This window comes from Mauremys reevesii, linkage group 9 (assembly GCF_016161935.1).
Source record: "Mauremys reevesii isolate NIE-2019 linkage group 9, ASM1616193v1, whole genome shotgun sequence".
NCBI lineage: Eukaryota > Metazoa > Chordata > Testudines > Geoemydidae > Mauremys > Mauremys reevesii.
The window spans coordinates 17333915-17345038 of record NC_052631.1 but is presented as its reverse complement, the minus strand read 5'-3'; the positions used below and the strand labels follow the sequence as shown (position 1 = coordinate 17345038).

Genomic DNA, 11124 nt, shown 5'->3' with positions numbered 1-11124 from the left:
AGGGGAGCGAGAGGAGTTGGAGGAGGAGCGGGAGGAGAGCTAGCCCAATCGGAGTGCCGCTCCGGGGGAGGGGGCGTGGCCCCGAAAGGGGCGGGGCAGGCGGGTGAGTATGCAGGCGTCGGCGGACGGCACAGAAACAATTCCTGAGGCGGTCCCTGTACAAGCGGCTGCTCCAGCGCGGGGAGTCACCCCAGTCTAGCGGAGCCGGGGCGGGGGGTGTCCGCGTCTGCTGCAGGAGCGCGCCATCAGGTACTTCGCTGTGCGGGCAGCCCGGGTGCGCGTGGGGGGCTCCCCGCCCTAAGAAATCACTTGGTAGCTGCCCCCCCGTGTAATGCACGGTAGAGCTTTGCGTGTCAATTGACTTCGCGTTCCTTGTTTGGGATCTGTTCGAAAGTCTCCCTCTGGTTATTGCTGAACATAAATAGACGGCAGTGTGTGTGAGTCGTTTACACCCAGCTCACTTTTCAGTTATTTAGAAACCTCCCTCAGTTTCGCACAGCGTGCGGACCAAGCCCCGTGAAATAAATTCCTGGATCTGGGTGTGGGTGTTACCTACTCCAGGGGTATGTTTGTCCCTATCCCAGCCCACCCCTTTGCATGGTGTGTGTGGTTTTTTAAAATCTTCTGTTTTATTAAAATGTTGTTTCTCTTCATTCCCCAGTGGTGGTTTTGACAGAGGCTATTTCCACATCCGTTGTAGATTTGTAAATCTGAGTCCTGGCTTTTGTTGTACTTGCCTTATGACTTTGTCAGTTATCGGGGGGTAGCCGTGTTAGTCTGGATCTGTAAGAGCAGCAAAGAGTCCTGTGGCACCTTACAGACTAACAGACGTATTGGAGCATGAGCTCATCCGATGAAGTGGATATTCACCCACGAAAGCTCATGCTCCAAGACGTCTGTTAGTCTATAAGGTGCCACAGGACTCTTTGCTGACTTTGTCAATGACTCACTGTAAACTGGGACCAACATCTGGTGTTTGTTGATGCAGTTCAGAGTTCTCAATATTATTTTCTACAGCAAAGCTAACACACTCTGAAGATTTAAGGAGTTCTTAAAACTGAAAAATAATTCAAAACATTTTAATTAGAAATGTTTCAGTTTCAAGTCACTTCAGAATGAGTGTAGAAGTAATGTATTTAAAATGGGTGGCTATTTTAGAGCATATGTGTGTGTATATATATGTGTGTATATTGTATGTATGTGTCTGTGTGTGTTTATTCGTAAGTGTCTCCTATTTGGAGAAAAACTTTTTTTCAATTTGAATATATTTTAAAGTGCCTTTCTCCTTACAACATAAGATTTTTGCCTTGTGTGGCTCACTAAAACATGCAACACACCATATTTGAAATCTCCCTTGTTCAAAGTCTCAGGCACATCTTGACAGCTCAGTAAAATGAACAGCAACCTCTCGCAGTGTACATTTACCAGCCTACTAATACAATAATTATCCCAAGGTTTAAAAAATTATGCAAAAACTAAGTTTTATTTCTAACCCCTCTTATTATGAATAAAAATGAAGATACTATAATAATAATGATGTAAAGCACTTTGAGATCTTTAAATGAACAGTTCTGTAAATATCATAATAATATCACTGTTTTAAGTCCATCCATTTCCCTGTTTAAACAATGGTAACATGTTAGTTGCTAAGAGCAACTGTTACAGGAATGCTGTAGAACTTTAAATAACATGTGACAATCAAGAAATATGGTTTTTTTAAAATTGGCTTTAAAAATTTAAATTCAGGTCTTTTAAACTTGTTAGCTCATGTAAAGAGAGTTTTTAAGAATACTGTATAGCATGATAAAGAGGGCACTCTTCCTACACATCTGTTATATGAAGAGTTTACAACACCTGAATGAATAGATAAATGACGATTAAACCTATCAACCATTGGTTATAACTTTTGATAACAAAAAGGGACTGTCTGTGGAGAGCTGTGCATACCTTTTGAGGCGTCTAGCTTTGCAGTGTGGGAACAGAGATCACAAATATTTGGGACAGCAACACAACATGGAACCACCCATCACATGTTAGGTCCCGATAGCTTAATGCATAAAGAAAGCCAGAATACCCAGGATGAGATCTGAATGTTATGCTCCATTAAAAAAAATACAATATTCCCCTCATTCTACCCTGCTTTTGTATTATTTTTAATCTGTCTTTGTGCAATCCATCGAACACCGAGTAATGCACATCCCTCACTATTGGTGGGGTACATCTAGAATATGTGTAGTGTACACAAATATTAATATCATTAATAGCTTTTAACTTTGTTTGGCATCCCAAAGACTTCAGTTTTAATAATTGAAGGACTTATTTCTGTAAGTCCCAACCAGTAGTTTCATTCTCCATAGGAAAGATTTTTTTGTGCTTTGAAAAGTCCATAAAACAAATCAAGGGATGGGTGGGGCTGTGAGATACACAGACACTCTTGCGGGCGCGCGCATGCCTGAGAAAATTAAACTAAGTATGTTTTTTAAATGAAGCTGTGTAGTAATGCACACTCTTGTTTAAAAATTCATAGAACAGAATATTCTGTTAAATATCTGGTTCTCTTCCCGCAAATTATTTAACCACAGATTTGACTTTCCAAGATGAGAGTCTATAGTCAGAGATTAATACGTTTTCCATTCTCTTACCCCTTCCTGGTTTTTCAAAACTGCTGTCTGTTGTGCTTTTGTGGAGGGGGAGTTTGAGGCTTTTTAAAAGCAACTATAGATGATTGCCCTGTTATAAAGCAAGTCTTATGATATCTTTAGGTCACTTTTATAATATAGGTCAGCGGTTCTCAAACTGTGGGTCAGGACAGTTTTAATTGGATCACCAGGGCTGGTTTAGACTTGCCTGGGGCAAATGCTGAAGCCTGAGCCCCACCATCCAGGGCCAAAGCCAAAGAGCTTCAGCCCTGGGCGGCAGAGCTCAGGTTACAGGCCCCCTGCCTATGGCTGAAGCCCTTGGGCTTCGGCTTTAGCACCCCACCCCACCCCCTGCCCCCAACCCGCCTGGAACAATAGGCAAGCCTCTCCACCCGGGATGGTGGGGTTCAGGTGGGCTCAGTCTTCCGTCTACCTTCCTGGGGTGGGGTGGGGGAGTCATGATGCAGTGATTATTGAGAACCCCTGGTATAGGTCATAGATAGTTGGACATGTATCAGTGCAAAGTGGTTTTGCTTAAGGCACAGCTATTTCCACTATGTTCTTTCCAACATGGGGGGACGGTATAAAATTATAGATAAATGGTTGAATGAGCTACGTTCAGATTGGCCTCAAGTGAGTGAGTGGCAACCATATGATTAAAGCCCTGCAAATCTGCGAATATCTGCTTTATGTCTGCGGAACATTTTTGCGGATTGTGCATGGATGCAGATCAAAATTTTATATCTAGAGCCCCGCAAATCTGCAGATATCAGTCAGCTTTACATCCGTGGATTGCGAATCAGACACAGATACAAATTTTGTATCCACGTAGGGTTCTACGTATGATTTACCTCGCTCCATGGGGGAAATATGGAGACAGTGAGAACCAACAAAATATGGTGTCTTTACCTCACCTTGCCAGTGTAGGAAATATTCCTACCAGCTACCTCTGAAGGTTATTTTAGTTATGATGAAAAGTTAAAAAGCTCAGTAAACTGCAAGTGAGAGTTCAGCAAGTATCATTAATGTTAAAACAATAATTTTTTTACTGTTTTAATCTAATGACATTGGCTAAAATAAAAATGTGAAGAAAATCAGGCTTACAAAACAATCAAGATGCAGTAAAAATATTGCTTTAAAAAAATCTCACCAAAAACATATACATGAAGATTTGGGTAAAGTCACAAATCTACATGTAAAGTAAGGGTGGTGGGGATGAGGAGATTACTTAAAAACTGATTCTCCTATCACTCTGAATTAAATCAGAAATATTTCCCTTGAAGTCAGTGGAGGTACACTGACAAACGAGAGGAAAATTAGAGTTATTAATGTTGACAGTATCTTTTCTGGTTAATCTAGATATTTAAGGTTTGGCTATTTAAGATCTGCACTTTATCACTAGTAAGTAGCTAAGTATTTCAAGAGCACGGTCTTGGAATGTTTTATGTAACTGTGGGAGAAGGACGGGAAACCCCAATTTTTTTATATAAACAATGGTTTAATGGATAAGGCATTGAGTTTATGGTATGTTTCATATCCTACCTTGTACTTTTGAACTTAATTCTAACCTGATGTTCAAAACTGAGTCTTTGATCATCCAAGGGATATCTTTGAGTGTGCATTATCAATTTAAAGAAAAGATGGATATCCAGGCTTTTTAAATATGTTTATGTAAATCATTCTCAGGGATGAAATCAGATCAATTTCATCTAGATTTTTAACTTGAATTATCAGTAAAGGAAAGGCTTGTTTGTGTAATTGTTGAGCCATAATAAAGGAGGGAATGTTTTCCTCCCCAGTGGGAACAGTGTTTAGAGCAGATGTTTTAGTCATAAAAAATTGGCTAATTGTTTCATGCATTCCCATTTATATACTCTTATGGCTATGCTAGTTCTGAATTCTAATCTGGGGGTGTGTTTCAAAGTTCTTTGCAATTTTTGAGTGTCTCCTACACATAGGTAGGTAGGTATATACTATCTACAGTACTACACAGGGCAGGTAAGTGACTTGTCTAAGGTGACACAGAAAATCTGGCAGAGGTAGGCCATCCATCCTTTATGTACATATTATATCTTGAGGTTAAGCCTGTTTCATCCTGTGGTCTATTTTAATATATGTGAGTAAATTGTTCACTTTCCAAAGATGGTGAATACCTGCTAATGCACAAGTAGTATTCTTCCAGCCCCATTTACTCTCCATAGATCCCATGTCCCTTATTGGCTGTATTTGACTATAGTCAAAATACTACATAGTGAGAGTATTATTTTCCTAGAGCAACCTCTTAGCTGCAGGAATTCTGACTCTGATATCCGCTCTTGCATGAAAGTGGCTGTCTAGCACCTCCTTTGAGGTGTTGAGCCTCTTCACTTTCTGTTGGAGACCATTGCTTTTCAGGGTTGGGCCCTCTTACTGCATTTCTCAGGTACAACTAAACCTATGGCCACTCATTATAGCATTGTGCTAGTGATGTTGTTGTTGTGAAGGCACTTACTATAAGCCTTAATTTACACGTCCTTAATAGCTTTATTGAAAATTACCTAAATGTGCTTATTTTTAGCCAAAGCTGAATTATATTTTGTGGGCTGGAGGTAGCTTGCCAATATTCTATTTAGCCACCTCTGATTGATCCTGATGTGGAAACTGTTACCCATAGCTTTATTATGGCTCAACAATTACACAAACAAGCCTTTCCTTTACTGATAATACAAGTTAAAAAATCTAGATGAAATGTATCTGATTTCATCCCTGAGAATGATTTACATCGAGAGGTGTCGCCGCCGAAATGCCGCTGAATTTTGGCGGATACTTGACCGCTGCCACGGTCCTTTGTCTGGCGCCTGCCAGACAAAGGTTGGGGACCACTGATATTCAGCAATGCGAGTGGGTTGAATTACAATACCTGCAGGAAATTTATGTTATGGTTCCTGAGTCAGATAACATTTTTGTTGTGTTTTTTGGGGGGAGGTAGGGGGCAGGGCCAGCTTTAGGCTGATTTCCCTGATTCCCTGGAATTGGGCCCCACGCCTAAGAGGGCCCCGCGCCTTAGGTGCCTTTTTAATTTTTTAATTTTTTTTACTCACCCGGCAGCGGTCTGGGTCTTCGGCGGCATTTCAGGGGTGGGGGATGGGTTCACGAAAGACCCAGAGCAAGGGAAGGCCCCCCCCCTCCCCCCGCTGCCGAAGTGCCGCTGAAGACCCGGATCACCGTCGGGTATTAGAATTGGGCCCCGCAGTTCCTAAAGCCAGCCCTGGTATGGTGAAGATATATCAGCCATAAATCCAGATAATAAGACAGCCCATACAACTTGTACTCCAATGACTTTATTCAGCAGTGCTCTAATCAATAAATCTACACTACATTGCAGTGCTTCAAAAACAAAAGTGTGATTCTGCTTTTGGTGGATTGGACTGATTGTGTGTGTGTCTCTCTCTCTCACTCACACATTTATATTGTACTCCACATCCTGTCACTCATTTCATCCCAGACAAAATCAAAGCAGAGCTGCTTGTGCCAAAAATTGTCTGGTCATTCAGTGTTGAAAAGTACCCAGTCATGGTACTTGGCAGAGTGGCCATTCCTGTCATCACAGGGATCTATAATAACCATATTCTCTGTTTGTTTTGAAAACGCTCTTGGAATGATTCTTAATATCTTCACTGTCAGACTTATGCAAGTATGTATGATGACCACCTTTGTGAAGTAATTAAAATTTCAAGTGTCATGTCACGTGTCCATAGATCTTTATATCATAAATTTATATGAATAAATGAAGATAGCTGCAGAATATAGCTATATTAATATAATGAAAACTGAATTTATGATTTCCATTTTGATGCTCTTGATCTGTATCAATTGTTGCAAGATTGCAAATTAGTCAGACAGATTCTCTTTCAAAGGGGTGGAGGGGGACTTTTTTTTTCCATTTTGTATCTGTGACTCTTGGGAAGCTAATGCATTAAATACAATAAATATTTTTTTTGTCAAAAGGTTATTGACCTTCTAGCACATTATTTTAAAAAGCTAGCTTTTTATAAGAAATATTTTCCGTTTTTAAGACAAATTCTCTCCAAAGGAATGGTCTCCTATGTTGTTGATTAGAATTCAAGCTAGAAGAAAGTTAAACAATATAGCCATATTTTAGTTAGTTTATGCAAATACTAAAATGCTAACTAAAACTAACATGGGGGGAGAGATCTGTTGTGGTGCTGTACTTAACTTGTGCAGTTGTTCATTTTAATTTAATAGTTATGCTGGGCATTCACTGAACAAGAACCTAATACTATAAAGTGCTAAGAATTCCCTGTGAGTTGCTGACATCTCTCAACCCTTCATACTTGATAAAGGCAAAGGGCACTCAGTTCCTTCCAGGAAGATCTTGGCACTTAACCAGACTGGACTGCAAATACTCTTACAACGCAGTCCCATATGTGAAGTAGGGTTCCTTAGATCTAAAAGTGTGAATTCTCCCTTACTGGATTTAACCTTGACAAGAATGCTTGAGAGAGACTTTAGTTTCCTTAGCCCTTCCACATTATCCCCTTTCCTTCCATGGATTTAATCCATGTACACAACTTTCGTGTTGCCATATCTGATGGGGGGGAAACTTAAACTCCCACTGACTTGCCATTAAATGGACTTAGAGTTGTTTTGCTTCAGTAACCCTGAGAAAGGGGACTGAATTCTTCATTATGGTGCATTGGCTTGTGCACCAGCACTTCGTAACAACATAAGAGCAGCCATACTGGGACAGACCAGAGGGCCAATGCCTGGTGCCCCAGAGGGAATGAACAGAGCAGGTAATCAAGTGATCCATCCCCTGTCGTCCATTCCCAGCTTCTGGCCAACAGAGGCTATGGACGCCATTCCTGCCCATCCTGGCTAGTAGCCATTGATGGACCTTCCTCCATGAACTTATCTAGTTCTTTTTTTAACCCTGTTTCAGTCTTGGCCTTCACAACATCCTCTGGCAAAGAGTTCCACTGACTGACTCTGCATTATGTGAAGAAATACTTCCTTTTGTTTGTTTTTACACTTGCTTCCTATTAACTTTATTTGGTGACCTTTAGTTCTTGTATTATGAGAAGGAGTAAATAACACTGCCTTATTTACTTTCTCCACACCAGGCATAATTTTATAGACCTCTATCATATCCCCCCCTTAGTCGTCCCTTTTCCAAGCTGAAAAGTCCCAGTCTTATTAATCTCTCCCCATACGGAAGCCGATCCATACCCCATATCATTTTTGTTGCTCTTTTCTGAATCTTTTCCAATTCCAGTATATCTTTTTTTGAGATGGGGCAACCACATTTGCACACAGTATTCAAGATCTGGGTATATCATGGATTTATATAGACGCAATATGATATTTTCTGTCTTATTATCTATCCCTTTCTTAATGATTCCCAACATTGTTAGCTTTTTTGACTGCTGCTTCACATTGAATGGATGTTTTCAGAGAACTAGCCACAATGACTCCCAAGATCTTTCTTGAGTGGTAACAGCTAATTTAGACCTCATCATTTTATATGTATAGTCGGGATTATTTTTTCCAATGTGCATTACTTTGCATTTATTAAAATTGAGCTCTAGCTACAATCTGCTTTTAAAGAGCGTATCTCCCTGTAGTTTATTTCCCTTTATTGTATTGTATTCATCAATGCAAGATAAGTTAAGCTGCCTTAGCAGTAATTCACTTGCTCCCCACATTTGCCCATGATGGTCAAATCCTGGCACTTGTACTCATGTGATGTAGAACCCAGTTCCATTGTAGTACCATTGGAAGCTAGGAGTGAGGTACTACTCCATGTAAGAAAGGCAGAATTTGGCCCTTCGCCTTTGCACCAGTTCTTTGTTTACTATTTCTTCATTGAACATGGCCTCCTTTAAGTCTAGGGGTAATTTAGATGCATTTATCTAAAGATGCCCTGTATTAATTGCTTGCTGTCCAACAGTTACCAAAGGTGTCTGCACATCTGCCACATTTCTCAACACAACAGCAAAAATTGCATCTTCCAACAACATCTGTTTCCATGTCTGAAGATTTTATGGTGATGCTTCCTACCTCAGTTTATCCAGTGAGGACTTTGGTCATATTTTATATATCTAACTACAACTTATATATTTTTAATTGGCTCAATAAATCTATTCTAGAGTACTTTTTCCCCCTCTGTCCACATTAAAGCAGTTATTGGAGCATTTAATTGTTGTGTACTTCACGTAGCAATTTAAGATCACTGAAGCAGTTAATATTTTTTTCTTTTCCTCAGACATATTCAGTCTTCCAGATAAAAGCATCCTCTCCAATTCCCTCTACTATTTATAAATATTAATCAATCAAAACCCAAGGCAGGCTGATCAACTTACTATAATAGCAGATCTTCAGCATGAGATCACACTGTTCTAAATGAAAGATTCATAGTAGTCTACCAAAATGATGAGTTACATATAAAACCAAGATATTCTTTGCTGTCTGCCTGAGAAGTCCTGTGATAGATGATATAGAAAAATCCAAGTTCACTTTACTGTACATATGCTAGTTTATTGTCGTCTTACTTTCTGATTCATTCAAAAGGTAAGAGGGAGGAAAACATCAGTTTGCCAAGTGGACAAAGAGAAAAAAATCAATGGGAGTAAGAGGCAACTAAGGAGATCTTAAAAACAATAAACAGAAATACAACAAAGGAAAATAAACTACAGGGAGATGTGCCTTTTTAAAAGCAGATTGTAGCTAGAGCTGGATGAAATTTTGTACACACAACTTTCTCTTTTTGCCCAAAATAAAAGGAGATTTGGGTTGACCGAAATATTTTGCAAATTCATGTTGAACTCAACAAATTGTTTTTTTAAGTCAAAACGTTTGTTTCAAAAAGTCAAAACAAAACATTTAACTATTGTGATTCAAAATGTGTGTTTCAAAATTTACTTATTTTTTATATAAATGTATAAAAATAAAAGCTGTACTGAATGGTGCAGAGATCAATTGGAGCCACTTGGCAGAGCTGAGATCGTGATATCACGTCTAGGGTCCTTGGAGAAGGAGGGCTTGCGCTCCATGGAGGTGTGAGATCAAAGGAAAGAGATGCAGGGATCCCGTATGCCTCATCTCAGTGCTGAGTTCTGTAGGTTTTCAGTAATGTGACATGGGGTGGGGGAGTCTTTTTGGTATGGGGATTGGAGGAGTGAGATGGGATATGAGAGCGGTCTTTGGCTTTAGTGATGGGTATGTGGAAGTCTAGTGTGTTAGATGGAATCCTGTGGCAAAGGAGTTGTGACTGGGGTAAAAGAATTGTAAAACATATCGGATGTAGTATTTTTTTTTCCCTGTGAAGGAGGCTGAGGTTTAAATGTAGAACAGGTGCAGATAGCTCCTGTTCAATACAGTACAGTTCACATAAATACAAGTTCTGTCTTAGCAAAGAGAAGGTATTAGAACCTGTGCTACTGTAGGGTTGCCAGGCATCCAGTTTTTGACCAGAACACCCAGTTGCAAACAGACCCTGAATGCTCCAGTCAGCACAACACAGCTGACCGAACCGTTAAAAGTCCAGTTGGCCCCAGTGGCTGGGTCAGCGCAGCTCCCAGAAGCGGCCACCACATCCCTCCAGCTCCTCGGTGCAAGGGTGGGCAGGAGGGCTCTGCGCGCTGCCCCTGTCCATGGCACAGGCACCACCCCAAGTGCCAACTCCACAGCTCCCATTGGCTGGGAACCACGGCCAATGGGAGCTGAGTGGGTAGTACCTGTGGATGGGGGCAGCGTGCAGAACCCTCAGGCTGCCCCTCTGCCTAGGAGTCAGAGGGACATGCCAGCCACTTCCAGGAGCCGCCTGAGGTAAGCGCCGCCTGGCGTCCATGCCCCATGCCCCCTCCCAGAGTCAACACCCTTTCCCACATGCCGAACCCTTCAGCCCCAAGCCCGGAGAACCCTCCTTCACCCTGAACTGCTAATTTCTGGCCGCAAGCCCAGAGCCCACCCCCCGCTGCACCCTAGCCCAGCCTGGAGCCTCCTCCCACACTCCGAACCTCTCATCCCTGGCTCCACCCCAGTGCCCGCACTCCCCAGCCAGAGCCCTCACCCCCCCAGCACCTCAACCCCCTGCCCCAGCCCAGAGCCCCCTCCTGCACCCTGAACCCCTCATTTCTGGCCCCACCCCAGAGCCCAATAAAATCCTGGTGCTATTGACTTCAGTAACACAAAATCTGTTGCATGCAATGCGGCCAGGATTTCACCCAGTCATTGGAACTCTGTCACTGACCTGAATATAGAATTTAAGGCTCCAAAAGTCATGGAAGCACTCCTCAGAGAAAGGTAATGAGTGAGGCACAGCAGGTCTCAGTGCTGTAATGTAGCTTCAATTATTTGGAAGAAGGAACGAGCAACATCAGATCCAAATCTGCAAGTAGGAACATAGGAATTGTCCTGCTAGAGTGGTTGTAATGTCAATCTAAGTTCTTGTCCTCAATGACTTACTGTGGCCATTAGTTCCACA

General features: G+C 41.5%; 1 protein-coding gene across 1 annotated transcript in view; it reads left to right on the top strand.

Moving 5' to 3' along the window:
- Positions 1 to 96: 96 nt before the first annotated feature.
- SERPINI1 (serpin family I member 1) overlaps positions 97 to 11124 on the top strand; it is a 73900-nt gene continuing 62872 nt past the window's right edge. The window contains exon 1 of the mRNA XM_039488137.1: positions 97 to 249. The gene's annotated coding sequence lies outside the window, so the exon portion shown is untranslated. The remainder of the gene's footprint in view (positions 250 to 11124) is intronic.